Genomic DNA, 26,153 nt, shown 5'->3' with positions numbered 1-26,153 from the left:
TCAGAAAGGGCGGGGCTTAGCATGACCCACAGGATTTACTATACCTTAAACCAGAAACTGAGGTAAGTTATATCTCAAGTGTACACTAGACCCTAGCTGGCGTAGACATGAGTTTCTCATTTTGCAGACTGCAAAGCCTGGGCACCTACCATCTGCATTGACTTCAATGGATCCACGATCCAAAAGATGTGACAGAAGATAGGACATGTCCCATCTTTTGTGGTGCAGAAGTGAAGTCAGTGGGTCTGCACCGCAATCCGCGGTGTGCGGTCCACAAAACAGGCACAGCCGTCCCACGCTTGTGTGAATAGTAACATAGTATGTAAGGCCGAAAAAAGTCCTCTGTCCATCCAGTTCGGCCTGTCATCCTGCAAGTTGATCCAGAGGAAGGCAAAAATAACCTGTGAGGTAGAAGCCAATTTCCCCCACTTAAGGGGAAATCAGTTCCTTCCCGACTCCAATCAGGCATCAGAATTACTCCCTGGATCCACGACCCCTCTCTAGTAGCTATAGCCTGTAATATGTAATAGAATGTGGCCTAATTAATAGCCATCTGCTTCTTAATAAATTAGGCGCATCTTACTTCAGCTCAATGAGTTTAAGACTGGAGTATGGGAATGCCGGTCTTGATAAATCTCCACCTTAATGTTTCTTTAGCAAGAGGAGACCAAAGCTCCGGTGCCAATCCACGAGCCAGTCCTCATATGTGGTCTCATGTGCAATAGATTGTCAACACGGCAATTACTCCGAATGGTTTGTAAGGTTAATGTAATGGTGACCTTTCTAGGTTGTCAGTAATTTCTTGAAATGAACGCTGAAGACATTAATTTGCTGCTAGAGTAAAGGGGGCAAGATCAGCCTTCCCTGCCCAGAAGCAGCGTATTGGGCATTACTGTATGCATAGATGGTACGCTGTCATCCCTTCCATCAACTGCACAAAATCGCCTTTTTCTTCAATAAACACTTTTTATATATACAAGAATTCCTTTCATTCGCACAGTAGCAGTGGGATAATTACACAAGGCAGTTGGCATTGGTTTGGTACCGAAAACGGAATAATTAAAACCTGCTCAGCCACAGAGGTTCTACACAGCATTTATTTTTGCAGTGTGGGCTCTACAGTAATGAGATATAATGCTCTGGAAGAATGTCGTTTCCTAGAAAAATATCAATTATCTACGGATGTGTTTAATCAGGGGCACCACATCTTCATTACTGTTCGTTCACGACAGATCTTTATTTTAACTTTGTTTAAGATACACAACTTGAAATTACGAGCTGTTTGAAGTTCCACAAAATTACGAGCAGCAATTAAACTAATTACAACAAAAGAAAAACCCATGTCATCTCACAAGTATGACAGTGACAAACAAAGGCTCATATTTAATCAAGGAAAGGATTCCAGAATTAAGGGGACGGTGGTAGGCTGCGTTCAGGTACAGTAGTTACAGCATGTATATAGGATTCCTCTACATTAAACATGTTGAAGTCTTTAGCAATAGAACAGTGGGGCAGTTGTACTCTTGTTAATACATTAAAATGTAGTGCAAATTATCTTTTTCCAAAAGAAGAAGAAAAATGCTGCACCTGTGGTGCCACCAGTTGGAAGGTAGCTGCCCTGCTTTCCAGTTAGTGTCACCAGAGGCACAGCTTTATTTTATTTTCTAAAAGCGCCAAGGCATATAAGACTTTTTATGTCTACTGGGTGCCCTCCACATGTAGAAATAGTACCCCTGAATCCTAATAAAATGTAATACAATAACATATCTGCATTTTTACTCCACTTTACAATTTACATATAAAGTTATTTTACATAAGAAAATTTGATTGGTAAAGGCTCTAGAGCTGCACTCACTATTCTGCGGGTGCAGTCACTGTGTACATACATTACTTATCCTGTACTGATCCTGAGTTACATCCTGTATTATACTCCAGAGCTGCACTCACTATTCTGCTGGTGCAGTCACTGTGTACATACATTACTTATCCTGTACTGATCTTGACTTACATCCTGTATTATACTCCAGAGCTGCACTCACTATTCTGCTGGTGCAGTCACTGTGTACATACATTACTTATCCTGAGTTACATCATGTATTGTACTCCACAGCTGCACTCACTATTCTGCTGGTGCAGTCACTGTGTACATACATTACTTATCCTGTACTGATCTTGACTTACATCCTGTATTATACTCCAGAGCTGCACTCACTATTCTGCTGGTGCAGTCAATGTGTACATACATTACTTATCCTGTACTGATCCTGAGTTACATCCTGTATTATACTCCAGAGCTGCACTCGCTATTCTGCTGGTGTAGTCACTGTGTACATACATTACTTATCCTGTACTGATCCTGAGTTACATCCTGTATTATACTCCAGAGCTGAACTCACTATTCTGCTGGTGCAGTCACTGTGTACATACATTACTTATCCTGTACTGATCCTGAGTTACATCCTGTATTATACTCCAGAGCTGCACTCACTATTCTGCTGGTGCAGTCACTGTGTACATACATTACTTATCCTGTACTGATTCTGAGTTACATCCTATATTATACTCCAGAGCTGCACTCACTATTCTGCTGGTGCAGTCACTGTGTACATACATTACTTATCCTGTACTGATCCTGAGTTACATCCTGTATTATACTCCAGAGCTGAACTCACTATTCTGCTGGTGCAGTCACTGTGTACATACATTACTTATCCTGTACTGATCCTGAGTTACATCCTGTATTATACTCCAGAGCTGCACTCACTATTCTGCTGGTGCAGTCACTGTGTACATACATTACTTATCCTGTACTGATCCTGAGTTACATCCTGTATTATACTCCAGAGCTGCACTCACTATTCTGCTGGTGCAGTCACTGTGTACATACATTACTTATCCTGTACTGATCCTGAGTTACATCATGTATTATACTCCAGAGCTGCACTCACTATTCTGCTGGTGCGGTCACTGTGTACATACATTACTTATCCTGTACTGATCCTGAGTTACATCCTGTATTATACTCCAGAGCTGCACTCACTATTCTGCTGGTGCAGTCACTGTGTACATACATTACTTATCCTGTACTGATCCTCACTTACATCCTGCATTATACTCCAGAGCTGCACTCACTATTCTGCTGGTGCAGTCACTGTGTACATACATTACTTATCCTGTACTGATCCTGAGTTACATCCTGTATTATACCCCAGAGCTGCACTCACTATTCTGCTGGTGCAGTCACTGTGTACATACATTACTTATCCTGTACTGATTCTGAGTTACATCCTGTATTATACCCCAGAGCTGCACTCACTATTCTGCTGGTGCAGTCACTGTGTACATACATTACTTATCCTGTACTGATCCTCAGTTACATCCTGTATTATACTCCAGAGCTGCACTCACTATTCTGCTGGTGCAGTCACTGTGTACATACATTACTTATCCTGTACTGATCCTGACTTACATCCTGTATTATACTCCAGAGCTGCACTCACTATTCTGCTGGTGCAGTCACTGTGTACATACATTACTTCTCCTGTACTGATCCTGAGTTACATCCTGTATTATACTCCAGAGCTGCACTCACTATTCTGCTGGTGCAGTCACTGTGTACATACATTACTTATCCTGTACTGATCCTGAGTTACATCCTGCATTATACTCCAGAGCTGCACTCACTATTCTGCTGGTGCAGTCACTGTGTACATACATTACTTATCCTGTACTGATCCTGAGTTACATCCTGTATTATATTCCACAGCTGGATGCTATGTCCTATGCAGATTCTCCATCACAGTCTGTTCTGTACTCCAGAGCTACATTCATTATTCTGCCCATCACCCCCGACAATGAGCTCTGTTCTTTTAGTATAAAGTATAGATCAGGCTGTGTAATAAGGCCATTGCAAACAAGCGCAAATGGATGCATTATGTCATGTGTTCCATTGACACTCAAACTACCTTGAAGGTTGGGCATTTTAATCAGTTTAAAAGGACTGGAGAAACTGAAGTCCAAGAGATTCTGATTTAGTATGTTTAGATGTGCACAGATTTAGCATACCATGTAATTACAGTTGTGTTAAAAATAATAGCAGTCCAATATTATTAACCTGTAATTCAGTGTTCTTGGTTTAAGTGATATTTCTACATAGCAAATAATTTACCTGTAAGTGCAGTAGAGTAATAGAACAAAACAGACCCAACAGGACATGCACCCTGCTCATTCTGAATGATTTAATCATTAATTAAAAGGGGCTTAAATAATAGCAGTGATGAGTTAATTAGGTTTTAATTTTGGCCCTTATTTAAGGTAGGAAAGTTGCAAATGTTGCACATGTTAGTTATGGTGCATTTTCTTCTGAAATACTTACAGAAATGTTCGTTCCAGACATTGTTCTGATGAAGAACATACTTTGATTAAAAATTTTATTTGAGAGTAAAAAACATACAGAGAAGTGTAGCAAGTGATAGGCTCCGCTCAGCTAAAATAATGTCAAATTTCTTGAAGAGGCAACCAAACCATGAAAGACACAGAAGGAAGCTAAGAACTACTGTGTGAGTGGATGGAAGAATAGCCAAAGTAGCAAAGGCTCAGCCAATTATCACCTCCAGAAAGATGAAAAATGATCTGAAGTCATCAGTGAGTCCTGCAACAATCCAAAAACTATGCACCGAAGCCAGTGATCACCGCCAGAAAAAAGAAAGAGGATCTGAAGTCACCAGTGAGCACTGCTACAATCAGAAGATAATGAAGTAAAGCCAATGATCACCTTCAGAAATATGAAAGAAGATCTGTGTTACGACCAGTGGATGGGACACCCTGGTCAAACCACAGAGTGTGAATTCTCTGTGTCAACCAAGGGATGGCAGCCACTAACCCTTAGAGGGTTATTCAGCACTCCCATAGGAGACAGGACAGAACACAGCAAGAGAGAAACTGAACCACTACCTACAGGATTAGCTAATCTGGGTGACAGCTGACTCACAGTGTCAGACAACAGGTAACGCTACAGTAGCTCAAGTTGCAGTAAGAACTGTAGTTAGCGTGAACCAGTAGCAGACACGGTGGCGAGAAGTGGTATTGTAGAGAAGACTGGAGTAAAGGCAGCAGATGATGATGATTCTTAGAGGCAGAAGCTGAAGTGTGGTTAGAGACAAGCCAGAAGTCAGAAGCTGTTATCAGATAGTAGCGTGGTACAGAGGATCAGACAGGCTCAGGGTCAGACAGGTCCAGCAGTCGATGCAGGCGGCAGGCAAACAGAATGGTCAAACAGGCTGGGTCAATCACAGAAGATCAGATCAGAACACCTTTGCTATTACTGTTAGTAACTACATGCTCAGGCAACTTCCTAGGAGACTAAACTACTATTTAAACTTATAACCCTGCCCAGGGACCATGCTGGGAGGCAGGAAGCACACGCCCCTGGAAACATAAATGACAGGAAATAGCGGGCGCGCATCCCTATGGGACACCAGCATGGGATAGAGCACGGAGCCAGCGTGGGCGTATTATGAAGTGGAGATTATGAAGTGAAGCCAATGATTACCTCCAGAAAGATGAAAGAAGATCAGAATTTACCATGAGCACTGCTACAGTCAGAAAATGATGAAGTGAAGCCTATGATCACCTCCAGAAAGAAGATCTGAAGTTACCATGAGCACTGCTACAGTCTAAAGCCAATGATCACTTCCAGAAAGATGAAAGAAGATCTGAAGTCACCAGGGATGAAGTGAAGCCAAGTTACCACCAATAACTCCATGCAAACTCTTGAAAAAAGACGTTCCTGAAAAGGTTAAAATTTGCCAATGAACCCCTTGGCTGGCCCTAAGAAAAATGGCACAACATTTTGGGGACTAATAAAAGCAATATTATTCTTTTGGGTCTAGTGGCTGTAGACAGTATATCAGACGCCCCCCGAGCACTAAATTGAAGCCACAGTACAATGTAAAGCACAGTGGGGCAGAAATCCTGATTTGAGGATGGTTCTCATACCATGGGGTTGGGCCTATTTATCGCATAAATACCTATAAAAAAAACTGCCAGACCGCATGAAAACAATAATAATCTTTATTTGCAAAATTCATATAGATAAAATGAGGACATCGCTGAAAGAGGACACAATGGCGGCAATTCATTTATCGCATATGAGAGATCATGGATCAGTTTCAATAGGTCAGAATTCTGTAGGAGATCATGTTTCCCTATGCCGAAAAAGAAATGTAGTTTAATGGGTGTTTTAACATGACAGTGACCAATGGCACAACAGTAAGGGAACAGAATCCTGGTCACAGACAGACAAGATTGAGTAATGGAGCGGCTGCCCAATCCCCAACCTCAATCCCAGAGAATTTGTGGGGTGACATCAGAAATAGTGTTTGAGGTATAATATGGAACTGTGGAATGTAGCCCAATCATCCTGCACTGGAAGACCTGGTCAGAGGGGCCAGAAGCCGGTCGATTCTATGCAGCACAGTTGGCAAGCAGTTCTCAGGAACAATAGTTAGGCCTCATTCACACTTCAGTGTTTGGTCAGTGAATTCCATCAGTCATTTGTGAGCCAAAACCAGAAGTGAAGCCTGTACAAAGACATGGTGTCACGTACCGGGGACCTGACCAGCCCACCACGTCAAGTGACAAGGGATGCCCAAGCCTTTCAGGCCGATTGACCTCACACGCCGTTACGCCCAATGCTGGGCCATAACTCAAGCATAAATCGCCACCTGAAGCCTGCAAGCACACCCGCGCACTAACACTAAACTTTCACTGCCACCACCCGTCAGTTATAAGGTGGACAGGACACCCCTGAGTGTTCCACTCGCAGCAGACACCCACACGATAGCAAGCCTCATGGAAAACCACATACCGCCTCAGACTGCACACACACTCTTCATGGGGCGAACAGGTTCTTAAGGTTACAAGACAAACCATCAAACTTTTAGGTTTAATGTATAAAAAATAGACAGCACTTGGTTCTAAAAAATGATTAACAAGAGACGTACATAAATGGCAAACAATTGTAGAATAAAAAGGAGAAAACAAAGAAAGTTCTAATACTTAGCAGTTGTGTGGTAAAAGTCCTTTCCTCCCAGGAGATTTGGGCAGAGTACTGGTGCACAAACCAATTCGATTGGATCTCCCACTTTGTGACCCCAAATATCCAGGGATTGCATGTTTATGCCTTTCCTCCGGGGCAGGTCTGAGGGGGTTCTCACTCCCACCTCTGACTCGGCCCCTCTGGCCGAGCTTCATTACCCATGCAGCCGGCCCCCTGGCCATCTAGGGAACAGGTATGAAAATATCAAAAAGATACCTTCACCAGGGCAACTGGTAAACTACAGACCCCAGACCGTCTTCATAATTCATATCTCATCGTTCCGAGTCCTAGCATATCAAACGAGACACGTCCAGGGCGCTCGGAAGATGAGATCCTTATTTTAAGAAGATAAAGGCGAGTTGATACGCCATGTCTGGTGTCCATGTGATGCCCCCATCATACCGGAGATGATAAGCTGGGTTTTGGCGACGTCAGCCCCATCCTGAACAAGTTATGACGGATTACAACTTATTGTTCATTCTTTGCTATGAAGCCCCCATGCTGACACACGGCGCCGGAGAGTCTGCTGTCCCCTGTCCAGAGTGTGACCAGCAAATGGGCCTATCCTGGTTAGTATCTCTGTGCTGACTACTCCCGGGGAGCAGGCTGCTGTTTACCCAGGTATGAGGCAGACAACTCGGCCTATATGCAGCCTTCAACCAATTCATCAAAGGCTGCTGGCCTGGCAACACAAATACATAAATACATTCTGTATATGAATGTGAATCACACTGGACTATGTTACACCACAACACATAACCATAAAACATATAATATCACAGCAATCATAATAACTAGGAATAAGGCGGTCCCTATTCCTGACACAAAGTATAATGGAAAGATCTGCACCTGTTCTATGTTTAGAGCTGCACCTGGTTTTGGCTCACAAATCACTGATAGAAATCACTGTCCGAACACTGAAGTGTGAACAAGGTCTTATACCACTGAATATTAGTTCGTTCATTAAAAGAAAAGTGAATTCTCAAAAAAAAAAAAATGGTTTATACATTAAATGTTGGTACTGCTATTTTGCCTAAAATATTCCTTTTTCTTTACTTTCTGTAAAGCGTTAATACAAAGTGTAGACATTTTGTTATTGTTGTGATCTGGAAGTAAAATGATTTTGCAATTTGCCTTTTTAAACTCTAGTTTTTTTTACACTCCTATAGGCCTCTTGACCTCAGCCTTGAAATTCAGTCCATAAAGACACTTTGGGCCCAGAGAAAGGGTCTATTATTACATTGATTACAAGGCAATAAAAGTGGAAAATGAAATATGATCCTTGACCTCTTTACTAGGCTGCTGGCAATTACTCTGCCTGTAATAAAATGGTCCAACACATTCTCCTCTACCGTGCCCACTTGACAATGAATTAAAGCTCACAGACTTATTTGGGGTCAGCATTCAGTTAATGTACTGTCGGCTTTGTAAGTAGTATTTTCTGGCAGTTATGATGCCAGATTTAAGTAGATTACTGTACTTCCGCTGTACTACCTCATTTTACAGTCCTGATCAGAAGTTTAAGACCACTTGAAAAATGGCCAAAAATCCTACTTAGCATGGCTGGATCTTAACAAGGTTCCAAGTAGAGCTTCAACATGCAACAAGAAGAAAGAGGGAGACAAAACATTTTTGAGCATTCAATTTAATGAAAACAACGAATAAACTGATACCGGCTGTTTTTCAGCTGATCAAAAGTTTAGGACCACACCTCCAAAAAAAAAAAATGAAACCCCCCCAAAACAGAAATCCAACTTCCAAACATGAATTCAGTATTGAGTAGCTCCGCCGTTATTGTTTATCACTTCAAAAATTCGTTTCGGCATGCTTGATGCAAGCGTTTCCATGAGGTGAGTGGGAACATTTCTCCAAGTGGTGAAGATGGCCGCACGAAGGCCATCTACTGTCTGGAACTGTTGTCAATTTTTCTAAACTTCCCTTGCCATCCATCCCCAAAGGTTCTCAATTGGATTTAGATCAGGGGAACACGCAGGATGGGCCAAAAGAGTGATGTTATTCTCCTGGAAGAAGTCCCTTGTCCTGCGGGCATTGTGTACTGTAGCGTTGTCCTGTTGAAAAACCCAGTCGTTACCACACAAACGAGGGCCCTCAGTCATGAGGAATGCTCTCTGCAACATCTGGACATAGCCAGCGGCCGTTTGACGCCCCTGCACTTCCTGAAGCTCCATTGTTCCACTGAAGGAAAAAGCACCCCAGACCATTATGGCGCCCCCTCCACTGTGGCGCGTAGAAAACATCTCAGGTGGGATCTGCTTGTCATGCCAGTAACGTTGGAAACCATCAGGACCATCAAGGTTAAATTTTTTCTCATCACAGAATAAAACTTTCTTCCACCTTTGAATGTCCCATGTTTGGTGCTCTCTTGCAAAGTCCAAACGAGCAGTTCTGCGACGTTCAAGGAGACGAGGTCTTTGAAGACGTTTTTTGTTTTTGAAGCCCTTCAGTCTCAGATGCCGTCTGATGGTTATGGGGCTGCAGTCAGCACCAGTAAGGGCCTTAATTTGGGTCGAGGATCGTCCAGTGTCTTGACGGACAGCCCATTGGATCCTCCGGCTCAGTGCTGATGAAATTTTTTTGGGTCTTCCACTTGACTTTTTTGTTCCATAAGCCTCAGGATCATTTAAGAAATTCCAAATGACTGTCTTCCTGCGTCCCACCTCAGCAGCGATGGCGCGTTGTGAGAGACCCTGCTTATGCAGTTCAACAACCCGACCACGTTCAAAAAGGGAGAGTTTTTTTGCCTTTGCCATCACAACGTGTGACTACCTGACAGAACATGACAATGAATCCACATCTTTGCACAGATTTGGCCTTTTAAAAGCATGTGGTCCTAAAATGTTGATCAGCTGAAAAACAGCCTGTTTCAGTTTAATTGTTATTTTCAATTAATTGAATGCTCAAAAAATGTTTTGTCTCACTCCCATTTCTTCTTGTTGCATGTTGAAGCTCTACTTGGAACCTGGTTAAGATCCAGCCATGCTAAATAGGTTTTTTTTGCTATTTTTCAAGTGGTCTTCATCAAACTGTTGTTGGATTGTTGGAAGAAGTTGCTGTTGGAGGGTGTTTTGGTGCCATTCTTTATTCATGGCTGTGTTTTTGGGCAAAATTGTGAGTGAGCCCACTCCCTTGGATGATGAGCAACCCCACACATGAATGGTCTCAGGATGCTTTACTGTTGGCATGACACAGGACTGATGGTAGCGCTCACCTTTTCTTCTCCGGACAAGCCCTTTTCCAGATGCCCCAAACAATCGGAAAGAGGCTTCATCGGAGAATATGACTTTGCCCCAGTCCTCAGCAGTCCATTCACCAGACTTTCTGCAGAAGATCAATCTGTCCCTGATGTTTTTTTGGAGAGAAGTGGCTTCTTTGCTGCCCTTCTTGACACCAGGCCATCTTCCAAAAGTCTTGGCCTCACTGTGCGTGCAGATGCGCTCACACGTGCCTGCTGCCATTCCTGAGCAAGCTCTGCACTGGTGGCACTCCGATCCCGCAGCTGAATCCTCTTTAGGAGACGATCCTGGCGCTTGCTGGACTTTCTTGGACGCTCTGAAGCCTTCTTAACAAGAATTGAACATCTTTCCTTGAAGTTCTTGATGATCCTATAAATTGTTGATTGAGGTGCAATCTTAGTAGCCACAATATCCTTGCCTGTGAAGCCATTTTTATGCAACGCAATGATGGCTGCACGCGTTTCTTTGCAGGTCACCATGGTTAACAATGGAAGAACAATGATTTCAAGCATCACCCTCATTTTAACAGGTCAAGTCTGCCATTTTAACCCAATCAGCCTGACATAATGATCTCCAGCCTTGTGCTCGTCAACATTCTCACCTGAGTTAACAAGACGATTACTGAAATGATCTCAGCAGGTCCTTTAATGACAGCAATGAAATGCAGTGGAAAGGTTTTTGGGGGATTATGTTAATTTTCATGGCAAAGAAGGACTATGCAATTCATCTGATCACTCTTCATAACATTCTGGAGTATATGCAAATTGCTATTATAAAAACTTAAGCAGCAACTTTTCCAATTTCCAATATTTATGTCATTCTCAAAACTTTTGGCCACGACTGTACATGCGTCCCAAGCATTTTCTCTAGAGAAACTGACTTAACCCTATACTCTTATCAGTAGCTGTAATGTGTACATAAAGTAGGAAACTTTCTACTATACAAAATATATCACTTAACAGTGTCGACTCCTTGGTGTAATTGGAGCCATCCAGGTGACATATTGTAAACTTAATCAAAGTGGATATGGCCAAATCTGCAAAGGTGATGGTGGTCCACATGCATCTGCATTATCTAACTTCATATCAGAGCATGGGGAAGACTAGAAGATGCTCCTTAATTTACCACAGTAAGAAAGTTTGCAAATCAAAATATCCCACAAGTACCATACTGAATAGGGATCTGATAATGTGAAAGAACATGCAATGGGAAGTCAAGAGGTGACCAAGCACACAGAAATTGAAACAGTTCCCAAAAGTAATGGACAAAGGAAACAAAAAAAAGATAATGTATAGGAAGCTAATTGTGGTGGTCAAGAAGCCCTTGGAAGAATTTCTAACAAGTAAGGTTTGTGCCACTTAAACAAATAAAGATGGGGAAGGAGATCAACATCTGTGGGATTCCCAAGAGCCTATCAGTCAATAGCTAAAGCACTTCACAACCAGTAATATCTGAGGTCAGGTGCTATAGTATTACCAGGATACATAACCAGTAGAATCGGGGGTCCAGTGCTATAATATTACCAGGATACACAACCAGTAATATCTGAGGAGGTCCGGTACTATAGTATTACCCAGATACACAACCAGTAATAGCTGGGGTCCGGTGCTATAGTATTTCCAGGATACACAAGCTGTAATAGCTGTGGTCTGGTGCTATAGTATTACCAGGATACACAACTAGTAATATCTGGGGTCTGGTACTATAGTATTACCCAGATGTACAACCAGTAATATCTGAGGAGGTCCGGTGCTATAGTATTACCCAGATACACAACCAGTGATATCTGGGGAGGTCCGGTGCTATAGTATTACCAGGATACATAACCAGTAGAATCGGGGGTCTAGTGCTATATCATTACCAGGATACACAACCAGTAATATCGAGGGTCCGGTACTATAGTATTACCCAGATACCCAACCAGTAATAGCTGGGGTCCGGTGCTATAGTATTACCCAGATACACAACCAGTAATAGCTGGGGTCCGGTGCTATAGTATTACCAAGATATACAACCAGTAATATCTGGGGTCCGGTGCTATAATATTACCAGTATACACAACCAGTAATATCGGGGGTCCAGTACTATAGTATTACCCAGATACACAACCAGTAATAGCTGGGGTCCGGTGCTATAGTATTACCAAGATGCAACCCATTCTTGGTCATCCCTCATCATTTACATCAGGCAAATACAGCAAGAAAAAGACTTTATACATATAAGATCCCCATATACGTCCTCAAGATGGAATTGCACTGGCAATAGAGATGTGATCGCCGCCTTGGGGAAATGTACAGTGGGGGAAATAATTATTTGACCCCTCACTGATTTTGTAAGTTTGTCCAATGACAAAGAAATGAAAAGTCTCAGAACAGTATCATTTCAATGGTAGGTTTATTGTAACAGTGGCAGATAGCACATCAAAAGGAAAATCGAAAAAATAACTTTAAATAAAAGATAGCAACTGATTTGCATTTCATTGAGTGAAATAAGTATTTGAACCCTCTAACAAAAAAAGACTTAATACTTGGTGGAAAAACCCTTGTTTGCAAGCACAGAGGTCAAACGTTTCTTGTAATTGATGACCAAGTTTGCGCACATTTTAGGAGGAATGTTGGTCCACTCCTCTTTGCAGATCATCTCTAAATCCCTAAGGTTTCGAGGCTGTCTCTGTGCAACTCTGAGCTTGAGCTCCCTCCATAGGTTTTCGATTGGATTAAGGTCCGGAGACTGACTAGGCCACTCCATGACCTTAATGTGCTTCTTCTTGAGCCACTCCTTTGTTGCCTTTGCTGTATGTTTTGGGTCATTGTCGTGCTGGAACACCCATCCACGACCCATTTTCAGTTTCCTGGCAGAGGGAAGGAGGTTGTCGCTCAGGATTTCACGATACATGGCTCCGTCCATTTTCCCGTTTATGCGAATAAGTTGTCCTGTGCCCTTAGCAGAAAAACACCCCCAAAGCAAAATGTTTCCACCCCCATGCTTGACGGTGGGGACGGTGTTTTGGGGGTCATAGGCAGCATTTTTCTTCCTCCAAACACAGCGAGTTGAGTTAATGCCAAAGAGCTCTATTTTGGTCTCATCAGACCACAGCACCTTCTCCCAGTCACTCTCTGAATCATTCAGGTGTTCATTGGCAAACTTCAGACGGGCCTGCACATGTGCCTTCCTGAGCAGGGGGACCTTGCGAGCCCTGCAGGATTTTAATCCATTGCGGTGTAATGTGTTTCCAATGGTTTTCTTGGTGACTGTGGTCCCTGCTAATTTGAGGTCATTAACTAACTCCTCCCGTGTAGTTCTAGGATGCTTTTTCACCTTTCTCAGAACCATTGACACCCCACGAGGTGAGATCTTGCGTGGAGCCCCAGAGCGAGGTCGATTGATGTTCATTTTGTGCTCCTTCCATTTTCGAACAATCGCACCAACAGTTGTCACCTTCTCTCCCAGCTTCTTGCTAATGGTTTTGTAGCCCATTCCAGCCTTGTGCAGGTCTACAATTTTGTCTCTGACATCCTTGGACAGCTCTTTGGTCTTTCCCATGTTGGAGAGTTTGGAGTCTGCTTGATTGATTGATTCTGTGGACAGGTGTCTTTTATACAGGTGACTAGTTAAGACAGGTGTCCTTAATGAGGGTGACTAATTGAGTAGAAGTGTCTAACCACTCTGTGGGAGCCAGAACTCTTAATGGTTGGTAGGGGTTCAAATACTTATTTCACTCAATGAAATGCAAATCAGTTGCTATCTTTTATTTAAAGTTATTTTTTCGATTTTCCTTTTGATGTGCTATCTGCCACTGTTACAATAAACCTACCATTGAAATGATACTGTTCTGAGACTTTTCATTTCTTTGTCATTGGACAAACTTACAAAATCAGTGAGGGGTCAAATAATTATTTCCCCCACTGTATATGCAAACAATAGCAGCAGAGTTTGAGGCTCTGGTCTTCAGTCTGTGTCGTGTATATCATGGCAGAAATGTCAGCTGTGTACAGACCGTGTGATGTCACCGTTCATTTGCTGAAGAGAGCGGTTTCTACTCCAAAGCCGATTGTTTACGGTTTAATGTTGCTGTCAGAAGGCAAAATCATGGCAGGAAATTGTGGCCCCCGACCCTTGAAGAGCAAAGATAAAAGGTATTCGACTAAACGTCAAGATGCTTTTATTCTGCTGGAAAAATAATGAAGATGAGGTTATAAAAGCTCCAAGGCAAATAGTAAAAATCACTCACTATGACAACTACAAACTACCAAAGACGCACACCCGTGTTAACCCCTTCAGAGATAGCCAGACAGCCATCCAGGCATCTTTATCTTGGGGTGCCTAATTCCTGATTTGCTTGATTCCTGTCCAGTATCTGGAGGTCATCATTCCCTGATGATTTTTGTCCAGTCCCTTAGGCCTCATGCACACGACCTTTTTTTTTTCCGGTCCGCAAAAACGGGTTACGTTTTTCCGTGATCCGTGACCGTTTTTTCGTCCGTGGGTCTTCTTTGATTTTTGGAGGATCCATGGACATGAAAAAAAAGTCGTTTTGGTGTCCGCCTGGCCGTGCGGAGCCAAACGGATCCGTCCTGACTTACAATGCAAGTCAATGTGGATGGATCCGTTTGACGTTGACACAATATGGTGCAATTGCAAACGGATCCGTCCCCCATTGACTTTCAATGTAAAGTCAGGAGTTAATATACCATAGGATCGGAGTTTTCTCCAATCCGATGGTATATTTTAACTTGAAGCGTCCCCATCACCATGGGAACGCCTCTATGTTAGAATATACCATCGGATTTGAGTTACATCGTGAAACTCAGATCCGACAGTATATTCTAACACAGAGGCGTTCCCATGGTGATGGGGACGCTTCTAGTTAGAATATACTACGAACTGTGTACATGACTGCCCCCTGCTGCCTGGCAGCACCTGATCTTTTACAGGGGGCTGTGATCAGCACAATTAACCCTTCAGGTGCCGCACCTGAAGGGGTTAATTGTGCGTATCATAGCCCCCTGTAAGAGATCAGGGGCTGCCAGGCAGCAGGGGGCAGACCCCCCTCCCTCCCCAGTTTGAATATCATTGGTGGCCAGTGTGCGGCACCCACTCCCTCTATTGTAATATAATTGGTGGCCAGTGTGCGGCATCCCCCTGCCCCCCCTCCCTCTATTGTAATATCATTGGTGGCCAGTGTGCGGTCCCCCCTCCCTCTATTGTAATATAATTGGTGGCCAGTGTGCGGCATCCCCCTGCCCCCCCTCCCTCTATTGTAATATCATTGGTGGCCCGTGTGCGGCCTCTGTCGGCCCCCCCTCCCTCCCTTTATTGTAATATCATTGGTGGCCAGTGTGCGGCCTCCCCTCTCCCCCCCCCCGCCCAATCATTGGTGGCAGCAGAGAGTTCCGATCGGAGTCCCAGTTTAATCGCTGGGGCTCCGATCGGTAACCATGGCAGACGGTTGTATTATCTGAACGGATCCGTCTGTGCAGATCCATCCGCACCAAGTGCGAGTGTGAAAGTTTGGCTTAGTTTCCTCTGCTTGTTTTGGTGTCTATCTCCAAAGCGGAATGGAGACTGATCGGAGGTAAACTGATCCTTTTCCATTCAGAACGCATTAGGGCAAAACTGATCCGTTTTGGACCGCTGAGCCCTGAACGCATCTCACAAAACAGAAAGCCAAAACGCCAGTGTGAGAGTAGCCTTAATTAGTTGTGATACAGGCATGTAATATGTGTCGTGTCCCCCTGCATTATAGAACTCGCATCCCAAAGTGAAAGAGCTTTACCAAGGAACTCCAGTAACAGGAGAGAACACAAAGGAAACAACCTCACAACCACACAGTGTGAGGCCAAATGTATGTCTTCACCTTAACCCCACTTGCATATGGGCTTGTATAACCCATCTGAGACTCTGGACAGTAGTGTGAAGCTGGTCCCCTCCTGCAGAGCCCCTTCCATTGCTTTCTTCTTCAGTTCTCTGTTCTCTTCTTCTTTGACTTTTAGATGTTCCCACTTTACAGTTATAACACAGGTGGCCGGGGCATTTCTATCCACAGTGCTGGATTGCCTTAGGGGCGAAATCCTGTGACAATGCTCTGAAACTTATTCTGAAGGAAGCTGTTACACGTGTCACTTGAGCTGTGGGTACTGCGGTTACTACTAGTTGCTGGAGCTCACGTGGATGGTACCTATGTTTCAAGAGGCAAGTCAAGGTGCGTTCCAGTAGGTACCATCCCTGCGGCCCAAACTGCACATGTAATTGCATTCTATTGTTAAAGCTTGTCTAGATTTGATGGCTGGATGCATCTGTTAGTAATCACGTGGAGAATATGATGCCCACGGTTTGAGCAGAATAAATTCAGGCACTGCTGTGTTTGTGCAGTAATGTAGACGGTAATTTGCTATACTTTTTGATTGTGAAGGTGTTTCATTCACAGATTTTGATCACATTCATTCTTCAGAGCGCCTTTCCATGTTCAGTTTTAACAGAGTAACACCAGTGGAGAGGCGGTCCATTGAAATAATATTACCAGTGGTCATATCCTTTACTCCGATATCTCTAGAGGAGATTGTTTACTTAAAGGATAGACCACACATCTATTGGTTTGGACCGAATCACTCCACTATCCCTGTGGGCTTTATGTAGCTCCCACATTTTTCAAGGGAGACGTTTTATGGGGGTGTGAGTTGTGGAGATAGTGTATATATATTCACTTTCTATACTCCGACTCGCACCACCAGCCTGATTGTTAGATTTGGTGGAGAACCAATTTTTAATAAATATTTAATAAAATGTTCTTAACGTACTTTATTCAGGCAGTTAATAGTTTGCACATGTAGTATGCGAATTGGTTACCAATTAGTAGTTAATCACATTCATTCTTCAGTTACATTTCTCAATCCTTCACGATTTGCAATAAGCCCCCTATAAGTAAATAGACCCAGTCCTATGACTTTCCCTGTAAAATATTAAATTTTCCACAGCCTCACTGCTACGGTTCCGGACCATTAAACTGACACTGGGAGTGAAATGTTTGACTCGTCCAATAATGCATCGGTGACTGTAGCCAAAGCAGTGATACACAAAGCGAGTGTGTCCGGCACACTTTGTGAGGAAACAGTGTGTGTAGGACATAGCATAGCTCCTGGACGACCCTACGCTAATTATCTGTGTCTGCATATGAGGCAGCGTAGTGACAGCACGTGGGTGTGGAGCAGGATGGGATCAAACCAGGGACGAATACTGCCTCCCAGGCTCTACACCATTTAACTCCCCACAGTGCTCAACAGGGATAAAGAAGGTTGGCCGTGGCAAATTCAATTGGCCGTTCCCATAAACTGAAGCCGTTAATGCAGCATTTTATTTCTGCGTGCTTCCAATTCATTGCCCTGGTTCTTACCCATAGCTATTGCCTTTTTTCATTATTTTATTTTATAAAATACTCAAAGTTCTTTCATGGAAACATAAAAAATTCTGATTCTATTAGGGAGCCTTCACATATAACAGATTTTGTTGTATAAATTACTGCATTGGCATGGGGCTGATGTCGCTGGCTGGGGACATGGATGATAAGGCAATGGCATGGGACTGATGGCGCTGGCTGGGGGACATGATGGCATTGGCATGGGACTGATGGCGCTGGGGGACATGATGATGGCATTGGCATGGGGCTGATGGCGCTGGCTGGGGGACATGGATGATGATGGCCATGTCATTTGTATAAATACAGAAGAATATATTGTGATATATCGTTATATCGCACATGCTTCAAATGATATTGCGATATAGATTTTAGGCCATATCATTGCTGACATCCCATGTACAGGGCAGAGCCCAGGAGAATGAGCACTGGCCTCAGAGGTGAGGTAATTGATGGCATTGTGTTGACAGAGCAGAGCCTTACAAGCCTTACCACACCTCAGATATAGACGGGAGCCAACAGAGCGTGAAATGTCACATGACCGCAATGGAGCGCAGGAAAATGGGCCTTTACAGATAAATAGTTACTGTTAATAAGTCATAGCATGTGTTGTTTCCTGTCAATTGATGCTGACAATTGCAAAGCCGGTATACCCCAGTAACTGCCTTGACAGTTCAGACAGAGTCCATTGCTCAGCAGGGGGTGCCAAATAGCATCAGAGAAAGCCATTCTCAGGGGTATGTGCTGCCACTCAGCAAAGCAGGAAGGAAACTAGAATCTAGAAGAGTTATTTAACAAACTTTGTCTTAAATGTCTTTTCTGTGTAACATAGGAAATAGAACTTTAATAATGATGTTTGTATTAATTGCCATTAATTGTGGAATTGTGTTTTACGTTCTTGCAGAGGTATGTCTGGAGAGATTTAATACGCTCTGTACTGACATCGTTTAGCTTTCATCTACTGGAATCATTTCCTACTAACGGCTACGACTGCTCTGCACAGAAGTATTGCATTGCACTTAATGTCTTCAAACTGTCTTTTTCCACAATCAAGAGTTCTGTAATTGTGGAAAGTCGAGTAAAGGAATAAATAATCATTAACTTGGAAATAATCAATCAGTGACATTATTCCAATCAGTTTTAACTTCAAAGGTTTATTTTGGACATCCCAAGTCTGAGAAAAGCTGTATTGTTATATAGCAGCAGGTCTGGCACCCAGACATGAGGTCTGAATTCTGTCATGTCCCACGGAAAAGAAAGAAAAACATCCATTTGCAGAGTCTGCCACGCCACGGGATCTGGGTCCAGAGACAATACCAGAGAAGGGGGAAACTCAGTGATATCATTTTCCGAGAAAGAGCTGGCCAAGATCTTGCCAGTTTTGAGACCACCCATGCGAATGAGCTGCTGATCCAGTATTAGGGGAACTAATTTGGATAAACCTCTCATTTGTGGGGTAAAATAAGAATATATGCATGAGAGGTAATTTTTCTAGTTGCAGACCAGCTGTTACCTTTCTCTCATATACCGTACAATATGTATACCGGACTGAAAACCAGGGATATATAGTCAATGAAAACCCCATGACTGACTTCACTTCATTTAAAAAATATGCCAGCAAAAAGCTGTGAAGTCCACTACCTGTTGTCATTTCCCTGGAAACAGAGGATCAGAAGAAAGGAAGTGGGGGCTTTTCAGAACTAGCAGGGATCATGAGCCTGATAACATAACTGTTTCTACACTGCATCTGAACATCACAGGAGCCTATTCTGTAAGTGTGATTTATCCCTCCTTATCAGCTTTCTGAGATCTCTACAAGAAAACAAACATAGTGGGAAGTGAGGTCACGGCATGCAGTATTGACAGAAGGGAGACACCCCTTGCTTCTGACAGAAATGCATCTTACTGTGCCACTGAAAGACACTTAAGGGACACCCAAACATAACTGTTTCTTCACAGTCTTCATTTTGATAATTTACGTACGTTTTAAAACCTCTCACAGAATCTGATTACTAGCTTGGGTCTGGTTTCACTAGTCGGAACAACAGTCTTAAACATATTTTCTCATCATATATAATAATGGTATGTCCCTAGGTAATGCCATCACTTTATGATTGGTGAGGCCCTGATCCTGACAGTGAGGCATTACACTGGTTGAAAGCTGCATCGCCTTCTAACTTGTCAGTGAAGAGATCTGCAGCCGGACCATTAACCCTTTTGGCACCACTTTACATTTCTGTCATAGACTGGTTGCTTGGGTACCTGTGTGCTGAATCCTCTTCATTATCGGGACTGTTGAAGGTCTTATAGGTTGTACCCCAATCTATCATATTCCATCATCTTATCAGATGGAAATAACCTGTTGTTTATTGATTTATCTGCTTGTGCAATTGACTGACGGTACAAAGCTTTACTGATATACTCCTCTATGCCCATAGATATGGCTCTTGTCCAGTGACCTGAGTTTTTATATATTGGGCTCATTTTTAACTTTTCATTCTGCCCAGTCTATGGCTGTGGTGAGAATCTGGGAATCTGGAAACTTTCCTATAATGACCTGATGCTGTCTAATCAGTTTTATTACCAGTCACAACAGTAGAAAGGTGAAGTCACGGCAGCCCCTTACCTGACGATGAATAGTCCAGGTCCGCAGGTGGAGCCAGGCGTCCAACGATGAAGTCTGCAACAAAAGAAAAACCCAGTTAAATCAGAGTGAGAAATTCTCACGTTTCCCGCAGATCTTCTTGCAACCCTAACCCTAAATATAGATGTGGAGATTAGAGACGAGGAGCTGCCGAACCAGATCACTCAGCCTTTTGGCTCTGGATCATGAAATAAACTGCTCGTAAAATGATGTACAGTGCCGTGCCTTCAAAGGCAAACGCTGGAAAGTAAATAGATTTGAACTTTCAGCCTCACTTTGTAATCCCTCGGAGACAGAGGCCGACCAGCACATGTGAAGGCAGATTGACCCTAATTATGAGACTGTGTCCTGGATTGTGCTTAGGGGCACAGCGTATCCGTGACTTATTATGATCACTCTACTGATCAGACAGCAAATTGAATATTCAGCAAACGTGAAGCACAATCTAGCCAAGTCAGTTCCTCCATTGCATGCTGGAGCCAGGCTGATCACATGAATAGATCTGCTCATCTTTTGTTGTATCTCTAGGTAGGAGTTTATCAGCAAGATGCATGAGTTTAGAATGGGCACAAATGTATTCTATTGACATACAGCCTATTTGGCTCTGTCTCTGCCATAGCTTTGTCACGGAACCATGAACCAGACGTACAACAAGAGATAAGTGAAAATAGAAGGCTTTATTGAAAATAAAGCTGTAAAGCAAAAGTCCAAACGGATGGTGAAACCGAGCAGAGTCTTTGCGAAGCCAGAGGTCAGGAACCAGAAGGGTAGTCAGACGAAGCCAGGATCAGGAACCAGCAGGGTAGTCAGACGAAGCCAGGATCAGGAACCAGCAGGGTAGTCAGACGAAGCCAGGATCAGGAACCAGCAGGGTAGTCAGACGAAGCCAGGATCAGGAACCAGAAGCAGCAGCAGTCTTAGAAGCATGTGAACACAAGAGGACCAAGCAAGGAACTGAAGCCACAGACCTCCTATATATATGAGCTAGGCATCCAGCTCCTCCCAGGGGAAGGAGGAGCCGCAGGGTGGAAGGCTACAAGAAACCCAGGACCCAAGATGGCCGCCAGCACATGTCAAACGAAGGAGAGCAGCAAGCAGGTAAGACCATGACAAGCTTCCAGTCAGCACCCTACTATCTTGCTGTGAGAGAAACAAGGAGGACCTCTCCATCTTTCTCTCCACTTGTCACAGTCACTTTCGCCCACAGCATTTTTAAATGGACACAGCGCTTGTTCCAATCCCAACCATTGCAACCAATGACGGGCTGTATGTTACATGTGGCTTCTAAAGCAGATGGCATGGGCTTAGCTCATCAACTTACGCCATGTGAGTGCGTAAGTGTATGGTGGCTCACTTTAAAGACCTCCTACCCGAACCCTAGATATGCAGGGCAGGAAGGAGTTAATTAAGACTAGTCATCAGCTTCCCTGGCAATAACATTTGTACTTTGTACTTACAATGGTAAGTAACCAGGAGTAATGGAGTAACCAAAGTCGACAGCAACTTGAAGGGTCATTTTTAGGTCAGTTGTGGACCACACATAGACTTATGAAGATCTGCAACGTGAATGATGAGTGACACGATATTTATCAGTGGTGTTGTATATGATTTCCAGTAACAGTGAACAGTTCCATTCTCATTTTATAACTGTGATCATTTTGGACAATCTCATTTTGTTTGAAGGCTTCCTTGACGAACAGCTGATCTATGGCAGCAAGAAGCATGCGTCCGCCGCTGCATCTCCCCATCACGCGGATCAAAGCATCAAGTGACAAGGGGCGCAGCCAATAGCAGGCCACGACAGTGACCAGCCCCCTTGCATCATGGATGATGTCACCCGCGATGCTAGGGAGCCTGGTCACTGTCGTAGCCTGCTACTGGCTGCGCCCCTTGTCACTGGATGCTTTGATCTGCTTGATGGGGAGATGCAGCGGCAGCCGTGCAGGTATCCGGAGAGAAGCGGTGCCAGGGAGCAGGATATGATCTATAGGAGGGGCCTGGGCATTGTGGAGGGCATTTTTAGAATTGGATAACCCCTATAAGCAAGACTGACTCCGGAGAAAGTGTAATCGCAGGGGAACAAATCAAATTAATCTTATTCTCTATATCTTTCCAGTAAGTTTGAAGGAGTGGGTATGACCAGCAGATATGAAACCACAGCCCAGGACGTCCACCACACCTCCAACATACATAGCAACTGAGGGTGGCATTTTAGAAACAAACAATGTCAGATGACCTATATTATACCAATGAGTTTTCCTGAGTGCATACACACTGTGAAGGACCATGCGTCCTATGTAATAGTAACTGGGATAGTTTCCAGATGAGGCCAGATCCCAGTGGGGAGAGAAAAATGTGGGAGCGTACAACTAGGGATAAAGGAAGAAGGCATCATTGGGGTGAATGAATCACCATGTATATTAAGCTGACGGAGAAGGAGTTTCAGACGTGTCCAAGCCCTCAAAGACTGTTTAGTTCCCGGCCCCGGTGGGTTAGCAGCAGGCGGGCGCCACAATAAGCCAATCTCAGATACTGACAATTGGGACCTCATGATCTGTAAGCTCAGAGACAGAAATGTATTATGTATACCTCTCTACCAGGGTCCAGAATAAAATACTCGTTGTCTGCCAAGTGGTGATGAGCGGAAACTGGCGTCCAGACGGCTAATAATAATGAGCACACATTTATAGGCACAGTCTGTTCTTCAATAGAGATTTTCTGTCCGAGTCAAGAGGTGATAGAGTTGCTGCCCCTTTTCTTGTTATAAGGATAGAAATCCTCGGTGAGTCATTCTGCGTGTTGGAGAGACTTGTAGGTTACCTTTAATATCCATATCCTGGTATATATGCCGTGCCTCACCCTGACTGCATTCTCTATATGTCATCGGCCTTCACCGCAATTCCTTGCTGCCTGCAGCAGTTAAGTTCATCCAAGTTGGAAGATTAATTTCCGGCAAATGATCAGGCCTCTTTACATTTATGCTACCTTTTTCCTAGTTTCCTTTTGTGATGAATGAGTGTGTTTTTTATACTGGGGAATCTGGCCAGGATCACGTTCATGATTACGCTTTCCTGGTAGCAGCACATAGCCTGGTCGGTGTAGAGCAAACAGAAGCATTCCGCTGAGTAATGATGGTGGACAGGTGTGTGCAGTACTAGGCTGGGTGCTCACCGTGCGCCTCTCCATTACTATCAAATCGTATCATCGCTGCAAATACCTCTTCCAGGAACAAATCTTATTCCCTGTGGCTTTTCTTTGTTAGCACTTGGCCAGAATGAATATGAATATTTCAGGGCAGTGCATGACACAAATGATTTGGTGTACCCAAGGACCATAGAAAAAGGCAAGCTCTAATTATAGCCCCCAGTAAACTAAGGTTACAGAAGTGGGGGAAGCCTTCACTGGTAAAACTGATTTCAGTTCTATAGAATGTGAGTAAACTTTTCCGATGATACCTCCTGTAAATATGAATAACCCATAGGATGTGTCAATGCTTTCCAGTAAATAAAATCCAATTATCAACCCCCAGAATTGAATCTCTGTGAATCAATGGACTTCTAGTCTCCTGTTGCACCGTGTCTTATGTGACCTTTGATGGTGTGCAGGACATCTGATTGAGACCGATTACATGCTGCCATATATCTTGTAGTTCATTAATGCTTCAAGCAAAGTTAATTCCGAGTGCTTCATAAACAACATTTCAGACAATTGCTGAGCAGTTATCAGGATAGTGTGTGGATAAGGATTCAGCCACATGTGTTCACGGCAGGGTATTATTTTCTGTAAAGTCACAGTCTTCAAGACATAAATCACCTTGATGGAGGGGAACAGTAGGTTCCTTCAGCCTCAGTTTATACTTTGTCAGGCATTACTTGCTTATCCAGGTTATAAAGAAAGAATGAAGGAAATGATACATTTTAAGGACCTCACAAGTGGCCCTTATTCTCTGCAGGGGGCCATGCATTATTAGTAATTGCAGAATACATTAGATAATGCCATCAGTATGGTGCCAGGACCACCATTAAATAATGATATGATTGATAACTGGGCGAATAATCATCCTCTGCCATGGATTATGGATGTTATCCCCTCCTTAAAGCTCACCACTCACCAGATTATGCTGCCCAGGGGGGGGATTAAGTGTATCGTAGGCCCGAGGCTGTTTGCCCATCTTGGGCCCCTTGCCTCCAACCTTCCCCCTTTCACGTTCCGCCCTATGGTTATTTTCTTCTGGTAAATAGCCCCATCCCCACACAGTATAAAGTATAACACCCCCATCCCCACACAGTATAAAGTATAACACCCCCAGCCCCACACAGTATACTATAAAGTATAACACCCCCATGCCTATACAGTATAAAGTATAACACCCCCAGCCCCACACAGTATATAGTATAACACCCCCATCCCCACACAGTATATGGTATAACACCCCCAGCCCCACACAGTATATAGTATAACACCCTCAGCCCCACACAGTATATAGTATAACACCCCCAGCCCCACACAGTATAAAGTATAACACCCCCATCCCTACACAGTATATAGTATAACACCCCCATCCCCACACAGTATAAAGTATAACACCCTCATCCCACACAGTATATAGTATAACACCTCCAGCCCCACACAGTATAAAGTATAACACCCCCATCCCCACACAGTATATAGTATAACACCCCTATTCCTACACAGTATATAGTATAACACCCCCAGCCCCACACAGTATATAGTGTAACACCCTCATCCCACACAGTATATAGTATAACACCCCCAGCCCCACACAGTATATAGTATAACACCCCCATCCCCACACAGTATTTAGTATAACACCCCCAGCCTCACACAGTATATAGTATAACACCCTCATCCCACACAGTATAAAGTATAACACCCCCATCCCCACACAGTATATAGTATAACACCCCCAGCCCCACACAGTATATAGTATAACACCTCCAGCCCCACACAGTATATAGTATAACACCCCCAGCCTCACACAGTATATAGTATAACACCTCCATCTCTACACAGTATATAGTATAACACCCCCAGCCCCACACAGTATATAGTATAACACCCCCAGCCTCACACAGTATATAGTATAACACCTCCATCTCTACACAGTATATAGTATAACACCCCCAGCCCCACACAGTATATAGTATAACACCCCCAGCCTCACACAGTATATAGTATAACACCTCCAGCCCCACACAGTATAAAGTATAACACCCCCATCCCCACACAGTATATAGTATAACACCCCTATTCCTACACAGTATATAGTATAACACCTCCATCCCCACACAGTATATAGTATAACACCCCCAGCCTCACACAGTATATAGTATAACACCCCCAGCCCCACACAGTATATAGTATAACACCTCCAGCCCCACACAGTATATAGTATAACACCCCCAGCCTCACACAGTATATAGTATAACACCCCCAGCCCCACACAGTATAAAGTATAACACCCCCATCCCCACACAGTATATAGTATAACACATCCAGCCCCACACAGTATATAGTATAACACCCCCAGCCCCACACAGTATATAGTATAACACCCTCATCCCACACAGTATAAAGTATAACACCCCCAGCCCCACACAGTATATAGTATAACACCCCCAGCCCCACACAGTATATAGTATAACACCCCCAGCCCCACACAGTATAAAGTATAACACCCCCATCCCCACACAGTATATAGTATAACACCCCCAGCCCCACACA

General features: G+C 43.6%; 1 protein-coding gene across 2 annotated transcripts in view; it reads right to left on the bottom strand.

Annotated features, from left to right (window-relative positions):
- Window positions 1-26,153, bottom strand: part of ZNF469 (zinc finger protein 469) — a 456,265-nt gene that overhangs the window by 328,674 nt on the left and 101,438 nt on the right. For both annotated transcript variants that reach the window (XM_040410638.1, XM_040410639.1), the window contains exon 2: window positions 20,391-20,444. The gene's annotated coding sequence lies outside the window, so the exon portion shown is untranslated. The remainder of the gene's footprint in view (window positions 1-20,390; window positions 20,445-26,153) is intronic.

Source organism: Bufo bufo, chromosome 10, assembly GCF_905171765.1.
Source record: "Bufo bufo chromosome 10, aBufBuf1.1, whole genome shotgun sequence".
Taxonomy (NCBI): Eukaryota; Metazoa; Chordata; class Amphibia; order Anura; family Bufonidae; genus Bufo; species Bufo bufo.
The sequence above is the reverse complement of the archived record's forward strand: the minus strand, read 5'-3'. Positions and strand labels throughout refer to the sequence as shown.